Here is a 19783-nt window from a genome sequence, read left to right as displayed (position 1 = left end):
GAGCTGTGTGATCTTAGGCAAGTTGCCTAAGCTCTCTGTGCTTCCACTTAAAAGCTGTGTGATTTTAGGCAAGTTTGCTGACCTCTTTTTGCTTCCATTGGGAGCTGTGTGATATTAGACAAGCTGCCTGTCCTCTCTGTATTTCCACTTCTGACCTCTGTGATTATACCCAACTTGCCTGATCTCTCTGTGCCTCCTCTTTCAAGGTTTTTGATCTTAGTACACTTGCCTATCTTTATGTGCTTCCACATCTGAGTGGATGATATTAGCCAAGTTGGCTGACCTCCGTGCTCTTCCACTTCTGAGCTGTGTGATACTGTGGAAGTTGTCTTATATCTCTGTGCTTCCACCTAGGAGTTGTGTGATCTTAGGCAACTTACCTAACGTCTCTGTGCTTCTACCTGGCAGCTGTGTGATCTTAGGCATGTTGCCTGACCGCTCCATGCTTCCACTTCTGATCTGTGTGATCATAGGCAATTTGCAGGAACTCTTTCTTTTTGCACATTTGAGCTGTGTGAGTTTAGGCACCTTGCCTAACCTCTCTGCCCTTCCATTTCATGAATAGAACCTTCTCCCTCATATCATTAAGAGCTCTGTCATCTTAATCAAGTTGAAAATACCTCACTGAGCTTCCACATTTGGGCTGAGTGATTTTAGGTAAAATTCTAGACCTCTCTTTGCTGCCACTTCTGAACTGTGTGAGTTCAGGCAAGTTGCCAGAACCCTCTTTGCTTCCACTTCTGATCTCTGTGATCTTAGGCAGGCTGCCTGATCTCTCTATACTTCACTTCTTACCTGTGTGACATTAGGCAAGTTGTCTAACTTCTCTGTGCTTCTACCTCTGAGCTGAGTGACCTTAGGCAAGTGGCCTAAGCTGTCACTGCTTCTAATTCTGAGCTGTGTGACCTTATTCAACTTGTCCGAGCTCTATGTGTTTCCACATCTGTACTGTGTGATTTTAGATAAGTTGAGCAACGTCTCTGTGCTTCCATACATGAGCTCTGTGATCTTAGACAAGTTGCCTGACTTTGCAGTGCTTCCACTTTTGAGTTGGGTGATCTTCGGAAGTTTGTCTGATCTCTGTGCTCCCACTTCTGCTCTCTGTGATCATAGCCAAGTCGCAGAACTCTCTGTTTTTCCACCTAGGAGCTGTGTGTTCTTAGGCAACTTGCCTAACTTCTCTGTGCTTCCACTTCTCAGCTCTGTCATCTTAGGCAAGTTGCTGAACATCTCTGTGCTTCCACATCTGACCTGAGTGAGTTTTGGCAAGTTCCCAGACATCTAGATGCTTCCACTTACGATCTGTGTGATCTTCAGCAAGTTGTCTGACCTATCTGTGCCTCTACTTGAGAGCTGTGTGATCTTAGGCAAGTTGCCTAACCTCTCTGTGCTTCCACTTCTGAAAGTGAAAGTGAAGTCGCTCAGTCGTGTCTGATTCTTTTCGACCCCATGGACTGTAACCTACCAGCCCCCTTTGTCCATGGGATTTTCCAGGCAATAGTACTGGAGTGGATTGCCATTTCCTTCTCCAGGCGATTTCCCAACCCAGGGATCGAACCCGGGTCTCCCACATTGCAGGCAAATTCATTACCAGCTGAACCATAGGAGATGCGATGTTAGCCAAGATGGCTAAACACCCTGTTCTTCCAAGTCTGAGCTGGTTGATACTATGTAAGATGCCTAATGTCTCCATACTTCCACATGAGTTGTGTGATCTTTGGCATGTTACCTGACCTGTCTGTGCTTCCATTTATAAACTGTGTGATCTTACACAAGTTGCCTGACCTCTCTGTGCTTCCACTTCTGAGCTGTGTGATCTTAGACATGTTTCCTGACCTCTCTGTGCTTCCATTTTTATGCTGTGTGATGCGCGGCCACTTCCCTGACTACTCGGTACTTCCACTTCTGAGTAGTGTGGTCTGAGGCAAGTTGCCTAAACTCTCTGTGCTTCCACTCTGAGCTGTGTGATCGTACGCAAGTTGACTGACTTTGTTTTGTTTCTGTATTTGAGCTGTGTGATCTTAGGCACGTTGGCTGACCTCTGGGTGCTTCCACTTCAGGGTTGTGTGATCTTAGGCGACTTGCCTGAGCTCACTGTTTCCATTCTGAGCTCCATAATCTTAGGCAATTTTCCTGATATCTGTGCTTTCACTAGATCTGTGCGATGTTAGGAAGTTGCCAAACTCTCTCTGCTTCCACTTAGAAGCTATGTGATCTTAGGCTGGTTGCATAACGTGTCTGTTCTTCCATATCTGAGCTGTGTGACATCAGGCAAGTTGCCTAACCCGTCCATTCTTCCACTTGTGAGCGGTGAGTATTTAGGCAATAGCTTAACTCTCTGTGCTTCCACTTCTGAGCTCTGTGACCTTAGCAAGTTGCCTGAGCTTTCTGTGCTGTCACTGCTGAGCTGTGTGATTTTAAGCAAGTTGCGTGTCCTCTCTGTGTTTCCATATGTGAGCTCTGTTATCTGATACAAATTGTCTGAATCTCCGTGCTTCCACATGTGAGCTGTGTGATCTTAAGCAAGTTTGCTGATCTGTTTTCCCACTCCACAGAACGGCAAAAGTCCAACATAGAGGCAGAGGTTTATAACAACAATTAAATTGTGATTGAGGGGGGAAGAAAACTCAAAGGCTTAATTAGGTTTCATAGTGCCAATAAAGTTGACAACTACAATGGGGGAGGGGGGAGAAGGAAAACAAACAAACAAAAGGAATCCAAAAGCATATATAGAACAAGTCTAAAGATAAGAATAATAAATATTTTTCTTGAGTCACTGTTGTCAGAGTCCTTTCCCTTGTTGGGAGTCACAGTCCACCTTATCTCCCTAGGGTGCCCTCCCACTCTGTGCTGATCTCTGGACCTGCTGTGGGGGCAGCTCATATTCTAGACTGGCCCTACTACTGTGTGTTCTTGTCTCCAGCGTCCACAGCTACTACAACTAGTGTGTTTTCTTTTGTGGGAGCTCTCAATGTCCTTTTCTATATTTCACAGACACAGAGTCTGCCTGGTTGCTCATGTGGATTTAATCTGCAGCTTGTACAGCTTGTGGGAAGGTTTTGAGTCTTCTTCCTTAGCCGCACTGCCCCTGAGTTTCAATTGTGGTTTTATTTCCACCTCTGCATGTGGGTCACCTACTGGGGTCTGCTCCTGAGGCTGCCCTGGAGGATTTGGGTTTGCCCCTGTGAGGGCCAGATGTGGAGGTGGTGCAGCTGCTTGAGTCACAGAGGTTCTGGCAGCACCAGGTACTCAGGGGAGTTGGCAGCTAGGGCAGCAGCAAATATAGTGCTCTAGAAGGCTATGGAAACCAGTGTTGGCCAATACGCTCCAGCATTCTTGCCTGGAGAACCCCCTGACAGAGAAGCCTGGCAGCCACAGTCTACAGGGCCTCAAAGAGTTGGACATGACTGAAGCAACCCTGCGTGCATAGATGCAAGATTTTTTTTTCTGCCTGTGGCAGTTCTGCCTTTGTGAGCATTGAGCATGAATATGGCACAGCTGCTTGGCTTGCGGGTACCCTGGCGGTGCAAAGCGTGGAGGGACACGGACTGCCTCTGCCCCCAGGAGTTATGGCCCTATCAGAGTCTTTTTTCGAGCCTCTTGTAGCTGGTGACCAGAAGGCCTCTTTGGCCAGTCTTTCTCTGTAGTTCTGCCAGTTCAGGCACGTAGAGTGCTCCCTTGCCTGGGGTCCTTCTCTGTTGTTTGGCACATCAGGCACATAGAGGGGCCCCTCGGCTAGGGTTCTACTCTGTAGATCGGTCTGTCAGGCACTTAAAGGGGAACCCTGGTTGGGGTCCCACTCTGTCGTCCAGTGTGTTAGGTATTTGATGTGCCAGCCTCTCTATTGTTCAGCTGCTGGTGCTGGCGAGTCGGGAGAGAGAGGCCATGGTGGTGGCTCTACTCCCTATGCGTGACTCAGCAGTATTGCCTTGCTTCCAAGGCTGCCCAGCTTTCCTCCACAGGCATTTCCCACCACAATCTCCTCCTTCACATCCCCTCGATCTGTCTCTCTGTGGTCAACAGCGGCCCTCGCCCTTGGATTGCTCCACAATCCCTAAACACCAGCTCCCAGCCAAGCACCTTCCAGGGGACCTGCATCCCTGTCCGGGGTGTGTATGGCTGTGGCAAGGACTGTATAATTCTCATTCCATTTAGGCTGCCACAGATCAGCCGTTTCACTTCAGCCTTAAAGGTTTCTCCTCTGACTCAGACAGTTGCCCCAACGTGGGGACTGGACCCCTGCTTCAGTTCCCCTACCCGCTGAGGGCAGGTCCAGTCCTACTAACACTTCTGTTTCTCCCCCAAGTTCCTTCATCCTACCGAGTTTTGCGTGGTTCTCTGTATTCTTTCCTGCTGGTCAGGTACTCCTGTCCACTCTCAGCTGGTGTTCTGCATGCACTACTGTGTCTGAAGGTGTATTCCTGATATATCCATGGAGAGAGATCTCCACGTCCACCCACTCCTCTGCCATCTTGTTCTCCTCATTTCACTTTTGATATCCAGTGTTGATAAAATGTGAAACATCTATAGTGTTCTGTATCATATAAAACAATATGATAACAGCAAATGAAGCAATTCACAAAGGATTAATCTCAAAAATACACAAGCAACTCCTGTAGCTCAATTCCAGAGAAATAAATGACCCAATCAAAAAATGGGTCAAAGAACTAAACAGACATTTCTCCAAAGAAGACATGCAGATGGCTAACAAACACATGAAAAGATGCTCAGCGTCACTCATAATCAGAGAAATGCAAATCAACACCACAATGAGGTACCAATTCACGCCAGTCAGAATGGCTGCTATCCAAAAGTCTACAAGCAATAAATGCTGGAGAGGGTGTGGAGAAAAGGGAACCCTCTTACACTGTTGGTAGGAATGCAAACTAGTACAGCCACTATGGAGAACAGTGTGGAGATTCCTTAAAAAACTGGAAATAGAACTGCCATACAACCCAGCAATCGCACTCCTGGGCATGCACACCGAAGAAACCAGAATGGAAAGAGACACATGTACTCCAATGTTCATCGCAGCACTGTTTATAATAGCCAGGACATGAAAGCAACCTAGATGTCCACCTGCAGACGAATGGATAAGAAAGCTGTGGTACATATACACAATGGAGTATTACTCAGCAATTTAAAAAGAATACATTTGAATCAGTTCTAATGAGGTGGATGAAACGGGAGCCTATTATACAGAGTGAAGTAAGCCAGACAGAAAAACACCAATACAGTATACTAACGCATATATATGGAATTTAGAAAGATGATAACGATAACCCTATACGAGACAGCAAAAGAGACACAGATGTATAGAACAGTCTTTTGGAATCTGTGGGAGAGGGCGAGGGTGGGATGATTTGGAAGAATGGCATTGAAACATGTATGTTATCATATGTGAAACAAATCGCCAGTCCAGGTTCGATGCATGATACAGGATACTCGGGGCTGGTGTACTGGGATGACCCAGAGGGATGGGATGGGGAGGGAGGTGGGAGGGGGGTTCAAGATGGGGAACACATGTACACCCGGGGCGGATTCATGTCAATGTATGGCAAAACCAATACAATAATATAAAGTAATTAGCCTCCAATTAAAATAAATAAATTAAAAAGAAACCAATATGGATAAAGGTACTGAGAGATAATTCCTCTTGACAAGAGATGACATAAACTTACAGTATCATTCGGTACTGTGAATGTATTTTCTCTTCCTTATGGATATTTTTTGGGGGGACACTACCTTATTTCTTTACTCCAGGCTTCTGGAGGGACAGTGATGGCGTTCCCTGCCTTGACAGAAGGCAACACCTGGTCTTGTAAATAAAGACTCTAATAACACTGCAAATCTTAATGAGACTTAGTTCCCTTGGAGGGACAGAACATCTAGGAACCCACTGTGGCTTCTGGAGTCTTCTGGGTAGCTGCCCTGAGACAAGGCTGCAGGAGAAGCACAGGGTGGGAATGGCCTCTTTCTTGAGCTGTAGTGGCTCCAGTCCCTTTCTGTTCCTCACTGCTTTCCCAACAGGCCAAAACCACTCTCCTGCTGGCGGCCAGGGCACACGGAGGATACCCCCCACACACACCAGACAGTCTCTCAGGGGCGGGTTCTCTAGAAGGAGCACTTGATCGCCCTCCCCACCCCCAGTGATGGGAGACCATGATTTTGTACCACTGTATTTGACAACCTGTTCCAGACATCCTCCATCTTATCTATCTGGCTCAGTGGGTTAATGGTGTGTCAATACTTGGAATTATCTCAGGGTCACCTGGATCCTGGTTTCCAAGCATCTAAAAAACGGCTACAGACACTTGGGTTGTTAACCACACACCTGTGACCACTTGCGTGATTTGTGAGGCAGAGGTGACCTGCAGTTTGAACTCAGAAATTGTGAAAATCAAACTCCAAAGCAACCAAGCTATGAATAGCTCTTGTTGAGTCAGAAATGGCTGGCAAGCCCAGCTCCTTTGGTATTTGGCCTGCTCCTCCTTTGGAAAACGACTTCTCTTTCTAGTGAGAATGGGAAGTAAGGCTGCCCAAATAAAAGGCAAAAGGGTGAACTGTTCAGAAATGTATGGTCACCCTCATTTGTGGGACAGTTACCTCATGAACTTGTCACAAAATATAGCTCACTCTTGCTGGCCGAGGCTGTCTCAGGCAAGATAAACCCCTTGTTGCGTGAAATGAACTTAGGGAGCCTTACAGCAAAATCTTTTTTTAAAAAAGTGTAGGGCAGCAAAACCTCCTGCACCACAGCTGTAAGCTGCCCGTGCCTGAGAGTGCACAGTCGCATCTAACTCTTTGCGACACCATGGACTGTAGCCCACCAAGCTCCTCTCTCCTTGGTATCCTCCAGGCAAGAATACTGGAGTGAATGGCCATTCCCTTCTCCAGGGGAACTTCCCGAGACTGGGATCGAACCTGCATGTCCTGTGTCTCTTGCACTGAAGGTGGATTCTTTACCACAGAGCCACCTGGAAAGCACTAACTCCCCTCCCCCAGGTAAATAAACAGAACACCAAATCACAAAAGCTACCCAAGGGGCTGGTGGCTTGGGCGCAGAGAGTTGGACCCACAGCAGAGAAGAAGGAGCAGGTGAGAATGTGCTGGAAAGGTGGATTATCCCACTTTGCCCTCTCAGGGGCCCCAGTTCTAACACTGCCCTGGGTGGCTGGGTCTATCCTGTCTGACACGTCAGAGGTAGAGGCTGAACCCAACTCTCAGCTTCTACATGTGTTTCTAGTAGGGGAGGAAGACGATGGCTTCAATCTCTCTGCCCCAGGTCAGAGGCAAGATTCTCTGAAACTCAGGCAGATGGGACATGTGGGAGGTTGAGCATCTTCTTGTGGAGGATGAGTGCAGGGACTCTTATAGAAAGTCAGTTCTCTGAGCACGTGGTCTGGAAGCTTCTACCACCAACAGCTCATCGATTCTTGTCCCCTCTCCCTGATGCGGGGAGGGCGCCATGGAGGCCCATGAGCTCTTTCCTGGTTTCCAGACACCACAAGTGTTCCCCAGAGAGGGTGGGGACAGGTGTGGGCCCCGCCCATCCTGGGCTTCCCTCTCCCACCCTTTTCCGTTTCCGTGCAGCTGGATGAAAGCTCCCAGCTCTTAGGGAGTGAAGCCCTTATATGGGATCTTATTCTTGTCCAGGGTGCAAGTCGCAATGCACTAGAGGGTCACATAGGTGAAGGGCTGAATGGTGCTCTTGGCCAGCAGCTTCTCATGCAGCAGCTCGTAGACTGTCTTCTTGAAAGCTCTGATGGCTTCCATGTGGGCCCCCGCCTCTATCAGGGCATTCGTGATCCCCAGGCAGTTGTTCTGCTTTGTGATGTGCACTGGCGTGTTGTTATCAAAGTCCCGGCTGTCTGGGTCAGCCCCACAGTCGAGGGTACCTTGACCACTTGGAAGGAAGGGAATCTGCCCACCTAGAAGTGGCCTTCATTTCTGTTCTGTGTTCACTGCCATACGCAGGAGTGAAGCCATTCTGGCTGTGATTCTTGCGGGCTCACCAAGGCCCCCAAGCGCAGCAGGCCCCGCACCACGTTCAGGTGATCAGCTGCGGAGGCGGCCCACGGCAGCTGCGCGCCCTCGATGCTCTCCTCATTGAAGTGTATGGAGCCGCTGGCATCCGTGCTGGCGCCACTCCAGTCCACCCGGATACTCAACCTCATCTAGGTGGCTGCAATGGGAGGTGATGACAAGCGGTGTCCCCACCTTAACCCCCCACCCCTGTCCCCTGCTGGCCAACTAGCCCGTTAGCTCGGCCGGCTCCTCCCTTCTCTGGCTGCTAGGCAGCCTCTGAAGCATCTGAAGCTTGTCAACACGGACTGTGTTGTATACGGTGGGGTAGACGTCTACCATTTGGACCTCTGCCAGGACATGGGCAGGCCGCCTGAAGGGTTGAGGGGACAGGGGACCGAGGACAAGAGCCCAGAGGGGAAGGCTGCAAATTTCACCATCTCTCCTGCTGCCATCCTAGGTGTGTCTCCTTATGAATTTTCTTAATAACATATTTTTCTCTGGCTTACTTTAAGAATACAGTATTTAAGGGCTTCCCTGGTGGCTCAGTGGTAAAGAATATGCCTGGCAATTCAGGAGTGACTGGTTCCATCCCTGATCTGAGAAGATCCCACGTGTTGCAGAGCAAATAAACCCATGTGTGCCACATCTATTGAGCCAGCGTTCTAGAGCCTCAGAGCTTCAACGACTGAGCCCACACACTCTGGAAGCTGTGATCCACAACAACAGAAGCCACCACAATGAGAAGGGTGCGGCCCGCCACTAGAGAGTAGACCCCGCTCATCCCAACTAGAGAACACCCCCATGCAGCAACAAAGACTTGGCACAGCCCCCTAAACTCAAAACAAACAAAATAATTTTTTTTAAAAAAACACAGTATATAAGGAATTGTCGGTTGTGTCTGACTCTTTGTGGTCCCACAGAGTGTAGCCTGCCAGGCTCCCCTGTCCATGGGATTTCCCAGGGAAGAATACTGGAGTGGCTTCCCATTTCCTCCTCCAGGGGATCTTCCCCACCCAAGGATCAAACCCACATATCTTGTTCGTCTCCTGCCCTGGCAGTCGGATTCTCTACCACTGCTGCTGCTGCTGCTGCTAAGTCACTTCAGTCGTGTCCGACTCTGTGTGACCCCATAGACGGCAGCCCACCAGGCTCCGCCGTCCCTGGGATTCTCCGGGCAAGAACACTGGAGTGGGTTGCCATTTCCTTCTCCAATGTGTGAAAGTGAAAAGTGAAAGTGAAGTCGCTCAGTCATGTCTGACCCTTAGCGACCCCACGGACTGCAGCCTACCAGGCTCCTCCATCCATGGGATTTTCTAGGCAATAGTACTGGAGTGGCTTGCCATTGCCTTCTCCGTCTCTACCACTAGTACCTAGGTAATGGATATAACATACAAAATATGTGTTAATCACCTGTTTGTGTTAACCGTAAGGCTTCCAGTCAACAGCAGGCTATTAGTAGTTAAGTTTTGGAAGAGTCTAAAGTTATGCTTGGATTCTTGACTCAGAGGGGTCTTGGTGCCCCTAACCCCTACATTGTTCAAGGGCCAACAGAACTGTCATTGTTGCTTCCACGACCTAATATGTCACTGGGACAGTGTCTTGCATGCTTGTTCTAGGTCTTTGATAAAGACCAAAGGGAATTCTACGACTAAGGGACTGCCACGTGTAGAGAGATGACAGCAGAGTGTGCAACTCACTCCCCAACCCATGTCCATATCCTCTCCCAGGTGTCTGAAGAGAAACAGGAGAGAATCCCTGGAGGACAAAGAGAAGTCACGGCCTTGATTAGGACTAAAATGCGGCAGGTAGATTACGACAGTAAAGCATCAATACAATGGCCCAGTATGGCCAGTGGAAAAAACTAGCAGGGGGTGCAGGCTCACTGTGGATTACCGCCAATGGAATGTATGTTGCTCCAGTGGCCCTGGCCATTTGAGACTTTGTGGCTGTAAACAAATGCACAGCACAGACTGATGGCACTGGGAGTGCTGTGTCACTGCCGGGGGCTTCTTTTCTGTCCCACTGGACTTGAAGACACTCCTCCATGGGTCTCTTGTGCTCCTACACATCTTGCTGAGTGTGACAGGAAAGCAAGGCCCTGAGTGCTCTTTCCCTGGCATTTCTCAAGTTTGTGCTTACAGCAAATGACTCCGAGGCTGGTTTCCGGGCTGCTCTTAGGCAGCAGGTTGCCCATGCTCAGGGTCCTTTCCTGTAAGGCAACTCAGTGCACATACAGGCATTTGTCAAGGATGATCTGCGTCACCTCTATGGGAAATCAGGAAACTCACAGCCTTTTAAAACTCACAACCTTTTAAAACTGACAGTCGTTTTTACAAAAAAAAAATGGAATCTTCCCTGTTGCTATAAGACAAAGAGACCTTTTCCTCCTTCCCTTTTCTTAGAATATTTCCTTGAGGAAACTGTTATTTGTAAACCATTCCTCTGTCCCTTGGATACACATGTAAATCTTAAAAGGGTAAATAAGCCTTCTGTCAGCAAAACGACTCAGGAATAATTTTCTTTGGGGACTAGGGGCCATCTCCTTGAAATAGAAACACTAAAGAAGACAGTGTTCTGTCTCTCTGTCATCCTGAGAGCTTAGCCTCAGGGCCTGGCTCTATGGTGGAACTCAGTTCAGTTCAGTTCAGTCCCTCAGTCCTGTCTGACTCCTGGTAACCCCGTGGGCTGCAGCATGCCAGGCTTCCCTATCCATCACCCACTCCCAGGGCTTGCTCAAACTCATGTCCATTGAGTTGGTGATGACATCCAACCATCTCATCCTTTGTTGTCCCCTTCTCCTACAGGCTTCAATCTTTCCCAGCAACAGGGTCTTTTCTAAGGAGTCAGTTATTCACATCAGGTGACCAAAGTATTGGCGCTTCAGCTGCAGCATCAGTCCTTCCAATGTATATTCAGGATTCATTTCTTTAGGATTGACAGGTTTGATCTCCTGGCCATTCAAGGGACTCTCAAGAGTCTTCTCTAACACCAAAGTTCAAAACATCAATTCTCTGCCCCTCAGCTCTCTTTATGGTCCAACTCTCACATCCATACATGACTACTGGAAAAACCATTGCTTTGAGTAGATGGGCAAAGTAATGTCTCTGATTTTTAATATGCTGTCTTGCATTGTCATAGCTTTTCTTCCAAGGAGCAAGCATCTTTGGATTTTGTGGCTACAGTCACCATCTGAAGTGATTTTGGAGCCCAAGAAAATAAAGTCTTTCACTGTGCTCGTTGTTTCCCCATCTATTTGCCATGAAGTGATAGAAGCAGATTCCATAATCTTCGTTTTTTCAATGTTGAGTTTTAATCCAGCTTTTTCACTCTCCTTTTCCACTTTCATCAAGAGACTCTTCAGTTTCTCTTTGATTTCTGCCTTAAGGGTGATATAATTTCCAAATCTGAACATACTGATAATTCTCCCAGCAATCTTGATTCCAGCTTGTGCTTCTTCCAGCCCAGGGTTCCTCATGATGTGCTCTGCAGAGAAGTTAAATAAGCAGGGTGACAATAAACAGCTTTAATGTATCCTTTCCCAATTTCGAACCAGTCTGTTGTTTCATGTCCAGTTCTAACTGTTGCTTCTTGACCTACACACAGATTTCTCAGGAGGCAGGTAAGGTGGTTTGCTAGTCCCATCTCTTGAAGAATTTTCCACAGTATGCTGAGATCCACACAGTTACCAGCTTTAGCATAGTCAATAAAGCAAAAATACGTGATTTTCTGGAATTCTCTTGCTTGTTTTATGATCCAACAGATGTTGGCAATTTGATCTCTGGTTCCTCTACCTTTTCTAAATCCAGATTGAACATCTGGAAGTTCTCGGCTCACATACTGTTGAAGCTTACCTTGGAGGATTTTGAGCATTACTTTGCTAGTGTTTGAGATGAGTGCAACTGTGTGGTAGTATGAACATTCTTTGGCATTGCCTTTCTTTGGAATTGGAATGAAAACTGACCTTTTCCAGGCCTGTGGCCACTGCTTAGTTTTCCAAACTTGCTGACCTATTGATTGCAGCACTTTCACAGCATCATCTTTTAGGATTTGAAATAGCTCAGCTGGAATTCCATCACCTCCACTAGCTTTGTTCATAACGATGCTTCCAAAGACCCACTTGACTTCACGTTCCAGGATATCTGACTCTAGATGAGTGATCACACCATCGTGGTTATCTGGGTCATTAACATCTGTTTTGTATAGTTCTGTGTACTCTTGCCACCCTTTCTTAATATCTTCTGCTTCTGTTAGGTCCATACCATTTCTGTCTTTTATTGTGCACAATTTTGCATGAAATGTTCCCTTGGTATCTCTAAATTTTTTGAAAACATCTCTAGTCTTTCCCTTTCTACTGTTTCCCTCTATTTCTTTGCATTGATCACTTAGGAAGGTTTTCTTCTCTTTCCTCGATACCTGCTTGTCATAAGAGAGAGGAGAAGTCTGACTTTGCCTTTGGATAAAGGTAATTAACTGGCACAGATGCCATTGCCATTACCAGCTGAGCTTAGGGTGAATTACGATAGAATGTAGAGAAAATGGTGGTCTCAGGTCCTCTTGCAGGACCGCTAGTTGTCGTTCTTCATAAGAATATTCAGGTACTTGATTGTATATGTTCAGTTAAGCAAAAGGTTGATTTCTTGCTACCTTTGCGGTCTGATTAGCAGATTGCCCATGAGGCCAATCACAGTCTTGTTTAATACTCAGTAATGAAATCATTCTGTTTGTATTCTCCATTTGTGGAGATGATGTCCTGGGTTTTCAGGAGACTGTATTTTTAATTTTCCCAGTTTGCTGATGAGGATGCAATGACCTGAAATTTCCTGAACTGAGCAGACCAGTGATGGTGAGTTATCAAATGCCTCCCTCTTAGGGCTTTGCTCTTATCAAATACTACCTGGAAGGATCTCACTCTCCAAATTCTAGATTTTCTTTCTGAGTAAGCATGCATAATACAGGACCTAAAAATCCATCAGGGTCACCATCAGCTTTAATGGTGGTTAAGATGGGAAGCCCAGATGTTGCCTGCAGATCTTCTCTCTTGAATGGCCAATACAGCTCTATATGACATTTGGAAGGGAACCCATTTGAAAGGAAAATGCAGGCTTATATTGGCCTGAGGATGCTCCCATTAATTTGGATGAATTAATATATATGGTGGTTTTGAGAAGAACCTCTTGCCCAGGTTTCCCTGGTGGCTCAGACGGTAAAGAATCTGCTAGCAACGCAGGAGGCCTGCGTTTGATCCCTGGGTCAGGAAGATCCCCTGGAGAAGGGAATGGCAACCCACTCCAGTATTCTTGCCTGGAGAATCCCACGGACAGAGGAGCCTGGCAGGCCAGGGTACATGGTGTTGCACAGAGGTGGACACGACTGATTGACTAACACTTGCACTTACATCCCCAGCAAAGGAATTACTTGTGTTTACAGGATGACTATCATCCTAGAAAGAAGGTTAAACATTATTTGGGAAGACGTAGGAAAGTGGAAGAGGAAATGGGAGAATTAAAGTCATTTTCTCTTTCTCCAAACCCTCCTCCTCCTTTCTCTGCTGTCTCCCCTCCTTTTGCTCCCTTTCCATGGCATCTCTTCATCTTCACGCCTCAATCCGACTTCTAGTAAGGGCAAAACGATGATCTTCAAGATGGGCAGTTAAATAGATTTCCCTGTGAAGAAGGACAAGGAGACAGTAATGAATTATCTGCCCTGTGTGAGATGTGTGTATCTCATGCCCTAGCTGTGATTCCATTTCAGGCTTAGCCTAGATCTCGGCCCTACATTATTCACTGAGGGATTCTTTGCCGGGGCCCGGTAAGACCCACAGAAGTTTTCACAAGTACCTGGCAGTGTGTTTTCAGTTTACAGCCCCAAACATGGGGATGTGCCCTGGTAGCTGCACAGAATTCTGCAAGCAGAAGGCTTTGGTTGTTTGATGGAGCAGGCATGTCAGGACCAGAAAGCAACCCACCATATCAGGGGGAAAGGTGGCCCAAAGACTCTGGCTATATGCCACCTCCCACAACCATGGAAGGACTAACAGCTTGAGGGACCCACTGAGACACCTACAGGTGGCCATAGTTGAAGCCCTTCTATGAAAAGTGAGCTGGGAGAAATCACAGCATTGTATCCAGAAGACTAGTGATTTCTTTGGTGATTTTCACTGGCAGTTTGTTGAGGCTTTCCCACAACTTACCGGCATGGCTCCAGAGGCAGTTCAAAATCACCCACTAGTCCTATCTATGTTTCTTTCAACCTAGAAGAGATTATTACATAAAACTTAGCAGCAGCTGCTCAATTTGGGGGCATGCTAGAGACAAAGGAAGGAGAAAAGCAGTTAAACATCACTGTGTTAGCCACTTGGTTACAACTATTTTCTAAGGGAAGAATCCCTACTCTGGACAACAAGTGAAGGGAGCCAAGTTAGGTGGGAAAACTGTATGTCATTATTACATGATGCCAAGACACTGGAAGAGGGACTGGAGAAAGAGACTCCTGAGAATGCAGACCCTGCAGGAACAAGGGAATCAGGAAAGCCCAGGATGAAACCCTCAGCTAGGGAATAATAGGCCAAAGTCTCAAAGTCACCTGATTGAGGGAATCTTGGAGGTGGAAACTGGTGAACCACAAGTTTCAATAACTTGCCCTGAGGCTACTCTATGCTTGCCTTTTCTGGTAAATATTCATGCTGCAGAAGACTCTTGAAAGCTCCCTGGTCTACAAGGAGATCAAACCAGTGAATCCTAAAGGAAATAATCCCTGGAAATTCGTTGGAAAGACTGATGGTGAAGCAGAAGCTTCAAAGGCATGATGTGGACAGGATCAGGAGCAGGGTGGGCAAGATCAAGGGCAGGATGTGGGTGGGCTCAGAGGCAAAAGAGGGTGAGTTTGGAGCAGGGTTTGTATGAGGAGCCACCAGGGAAGCCCACTTGGGTGGGATTGGGAGAAAGTGTGGCCTGGGTTCAGGGTGAAACCCCCTCTTCTTCATCTTTAGCACCTCACTTTCAATCTCTCCCCAGAGCCACGAGGCTCTTCTGTGATGTTTACAAGGCAGAGAGTAAGAGGTACTGTAAGCAACTCCCGGTGTTAGGCCACGAGCACTCAATGGATCTCCTGGAGAAGGGAAAGGCTACCTACTCCACTATTCTGGCCTAGAAAATTCCATGGGTCCGTGGGGTCGCAAAGTGTTGGACATGACTGGGCAACTGTCACTCACATTCATGTACTTCTCCCTGTCAGACCTCCCCTCCATCCATCCTCTCCTTCCTGTTTGATCTCTTTCTACTCTTCCATCCATCCTACCCGATCACACCCCTTCCTACATCCCAGCATAACTTCTCCCTCCATCCTCCATGCTTGATCATACCCCCTTTGCCCCCTTCTTCTTTACCTAGTAATCACTGAATTCCTCTCTGCCTTCCTGCTAGGCCACTTCCCATCCCTCTCCTTCTGCTTGACTGCCCTCCAATCCCCCTCGTCCTCTCATTTTACCTGCCTGATCCCCCTCCATAGCCACCCCCGTGCATACCTCATCATCATTCTTTCTGCCCACCGGTTCCAGATGATGAGGTGTGCGGTTGTCTACTAGTGCACAATGTCTCTGAGGTCACTGATGATTTCGGTCATCTCCCCAAATGCCTTTGCAACCTCCACTATTGCTGGGAGAAGCTGAGGTGTGCCGAGGTGGACCTAGAGCCTGTTTGTGTGGTAGGTTACAAGGCTGAGTGTGGCTGAGGGGCAGCATGGGTTCCTAGAAGCCCCTTCTCACACTTACCCCCCACAGTTGCATGAGCTGGTTGAGCAAGAGCACAAGGTGTACACAGCCATGATGAATCGGACAGGGCTGCTGGCGCTGATGCTTCACCAAGCAACCCAGCATGACCCACTCACCACTGACCTATGCTCCAGAGTAGACAGCTGAGCTCTGCTCAACTGAGGTCCTATGCCTGATACCTGGTTCAAGGGAGACACTACGAATTTCTCACACACCTGTTCCTCTAACCATGTCTTCCTCAGGGCATCTCAAAGTTTCTCTGTGCTTCTCTGTTCCCCATTTAGTATCCTGTCTCTGTGCCTCCTTAAGGTGGACTGGTCTTTAAAATATCCCCACTTCTGTCCTTTCTCTTATCCCCTGTCTCTCTCTTTCCTGAATCTCGGCAGGGCCAAAGGATCTGCCCTGTGCTCATCTCCCACTGGCCAGAGTTTTGTTTAGAAACTTGAGATTAGCAAGATATTTTAATATCTCCTGGTGGTCCCTAATCCAGTCTCTGTGCCCACAAACCCAATTCCAAACCTCCAATGGTGATGGGTGACAATGCAGCTTTACTTGCTGGCAGGCCATTTGGATCTGGGTGAGAAGTGCTACACACTCAGCTCAGTCTGTCCTTTTCTGTCAAGGGAGACGTGAAGTTACAAAGTGGGTACCAAGGACCCTGAGGCCCCCGTCCCAGGCCATCAGGTCTGTCGTTGTCACCTGATTAGTGCACTTTGACCAACTTCTGTATAATTGTTGGCATTCCGCAGGCCAGAGGTGCTGTAAAAGTGTTGCAATGGAGGGAAAAGGTGATGGTTCCATATGGGGACACTGAGGAGAGTTCAAGGTGTCAATGCAATCACGCCCTTGCCCCTACCCATCTTGTTCCACCCCTCAAAATACCATGAGGTCCCAGCCCTTCTGTCAGCCTCGGCCCTTGTCAGCTCAGTCCTGGTTTATGCACATGCCCCTCACCCCGAGACCTCTGATTCTGTCTGTTCTCTTCTTTCCACTACCCTTCTCTGGGTTTACTAGACCTCAGAGATTTTTTTTTTTTTGTATGTGCGTAATTTTCACTTTTGTTTTTTCTGCATGGACTCAGATATTTCACCTAAATATTTCAGGATGTTGCTCTAGACTTACACCTTGTATTCCACCATAACTAGTATGTTAATTACCTAATGCACTACTTTGGAGAAGGAAATGGCAATCCACTCCGGTCTTCTGGCCTGGAGAATTCCATGGACAGAGGAGCTTGGCAGGTTACAGTCCATGGAGTCACAAGAGTCGGGCATGACTTAGTGACTAAACCACCACCACCACCACCAATGCCCTACCTATCTAGTGCCATATCTCCTTTATTTATTCCCAGTATTGTATTTTTGTTTCTTTAACTTGATCATTTTTTCCTGGAGCAAATCCATATAAATAATTATAACATTAAAATTTTGTTTTATTTATTCTCCTTATGTTTATATTTATTTATGTATAATTTCATTTTATTAATTGCCACCTTGATTTTTTTGTTTTGTGTTTCATTTTCTATGTTTGCTTCATTTTGTTCTTTCTTGAATTGAATTCCTAACTTTATTAATTTTGTTTTCCCATCTATTATAGTAGTAAAGGATTTGAAACTATATACTTTTTTTCTAATGCAGCTGTATCTCATAAACTCTGGTCTGAAAAGTGCAAGCTCAGATTGATTTCTCACTCTGATTCTACCTATTGAGGAATGTTTCTTAGTTTCTAACTGGTTAAGCAGTTTTGGTGATCTTTCCTTTCTATATTTGTAATTATGCTTTTACTGTGATCAGAGAATATAGGTTGTTGAATCTGAACTCAAACTGTTACTCAGGATTTTCTTTGTGGCCCAGATTACTCAAGTGAGTTTCATAAACTTTCATGGATGTAAGAAAATATATCTTCTGTTAGGTTCAGATTACTCATGAGGACTTTTCTATCTAGCTTGACAGTTACTGCTTCTTTACTCTGACTTTTGTCTTTTTGTCTGCTCCAGCTGCTTTGCTGTCAAAAGATAGAATAAATGTTGTAATATTTTAAAACAAATTTCTCTTTGTAGTTGTGTTTTTTGGCAGGTAGAGGTGGGAAATCCTGAAGTACGTATCTTAGGCTATTTCGCACAATGCCACTGTGTGTTTTCTTTGTTTTGCTTGTTTAGTCCTTTTGACCTTGAATTTACTTTCCCAAGTGCATCATCACTGCTTCTTTTATTTTGCAGCCACGAACCTTGTGTGTGGGTTTCCAAGGTGACTCAGCGGTAAAGAATCCACCCGCAATGCAGGAGAGATGGGTTCGATCCCTGGGTTGGGAAGATCCCCTGGAGTAGGAAATGGCACTCCACTCCAGTATTCGTGCCTGAAAAATTTCATGGACAGAAGAACCTGGGGGCTACAGTCCAGGACTTGCCAAGAGTCAGACACGACTGAGCAACTGAGCATGCACAACCTTGTGTATCTTTGCCTAAACCTTATTTTTCTCATTGTTTAAGATATACTTCTTTTCAACTATATATATTTTTTGCTCTCATCGTACACTTGTGTCTTCGGATTTAGTCCATTTAATATGTATAAAAATGATGATCTTGTCTTTTGTATTAAAATTTCCTTATTATCAATTTTACTGTTTCCTAAATGCACCTTTTTTCTCTTCTTCTCCCTAATACTTTGATGCTTCTGTTCATTTTTGTCCCTCCTTACATCATTAGTGCTTTTTATGTTTACTAATTGTAGCATTATATATTGTGTCACTTCTAACAGGCAAGATTTATGTTTTCTCTATTATTTGATCAGAATATAATTAACCTTTCTTTGTAGAGAGAGAGATTTATCAGCCATATTTGCCTCAGGGAGATAAACAGTATTATTTTTGTGTTTTTCCAGAAATATTAAAGCTGCTCTTTGGAAGACTGTATTTTCCTTAGGTTAAGTCAATTCTGCTTCAAGAAAACTTACTTAGTATTTGTATTCAAAGTTCCCAATTACTTTATTTATCATAATTTAACTCTAGCTATATGAATGTGCAATTGCAGGTGTATGTTTTACCACAACACTTATTGCTACCCATTGTTTTGCTCTCTTATTTTGAGATCTATCTTCTCATTCAATGTTCATTTATTTAGAATACTTCCTTTAGTGTTTTCATCAAATAGAGTAAATTGGTAGGATAGTCTTCAAATCACGTAATGTCCGAACATGTTGTTCTTTTGCTCTAAGGAGTGTTTTCTTGGGAGTGGGTATAGGATCTCTGCATTAGAGTCCTTCTTCTTAACTACATTTTTTATTTTTGTATTGGAATATAGCGGATTAACAATCGGAGAAGGCAAGGGCAACCCACTCCAGTGTTCTTGCCTGGAGAATACCAGGGACGGGGGAGCCTGGTGGGCTGCCGTCTATGGGGTCACACAGAGTCGGACAGGACTGAAGCGACTTAGCAGCAGCAGCAACAGATTAACAATCTTGTGATAGTTTCAGGTGGAAAATAAATGGTCTCAGCCATACATATATATGTATCCAAGAGTCCTTCTTTATTGATGGCCTATGAGAAGTGGCTTCTAAGATGGCTCCCAATGATCCCAGACTCCTGGTATTCAAAGCTTTGTGTAATTCCCTCCATTTCTGTAACTCACTTACTTTTAAGCAGTAGCACATGACTGAGCGACTGAACTGAACTGAGCTGATACCTTTAACACTGAGGAGATGCCACCTTTGTGATCAGCTTACAATAGATTGTAGGTTCTGTCTTCCTAACAGGTTCTCTTCCTTGTGGACTTAGTGAACCAAATTGCCATGTTCAGTTCAGTTCAGTTGCTCAGTCGTCTCCAACTCTGCGACCCCATGAATCACAGCACGCCAGGCTTCCCTGTCCATCACCAACTCCTGGAGTTCACTCAAACTCCTGTCCATTGAGTCAGTGATGCCATCCAGCCATCTTTTTCTCTGTCATCCCCTTCTCCTCCTGCTCCCAATCCCTCCCAGCATCAGAGTCTTT

The 19783-nt window shown here is 46.1% G+C and overlaps 1 pseudogene; it reads left to right on the top strand.

Annotated features, from left to right (window-relative positions):
* The window catches only part of LOC148773323 (protein fem-1 homolog A-like), a 99049-nt pseudogene that overhangs the window by 29616 nt on the left and 49650 nt on the right, over positions 1 to 19783 (top strand).

The sequence above is a fragment of the Moschus berezovskii genome, chromosome X (genome assembly GCF_049115385.1).
Source record: "Moschus berezovskii isolate FMDL1 chromosome X, NW_MosBer_1.0, whole genome shotgun sequence".
Taxonomy (NCBI): Eukaryota; Metazoa; Chordata; class Mammalia; order Artiodactyla; family Moschidae; genus Moschus; species Moschus berezovskii.
This window is presented reverse-complemented; position numbering and strand designations above follow the sequence as displayed.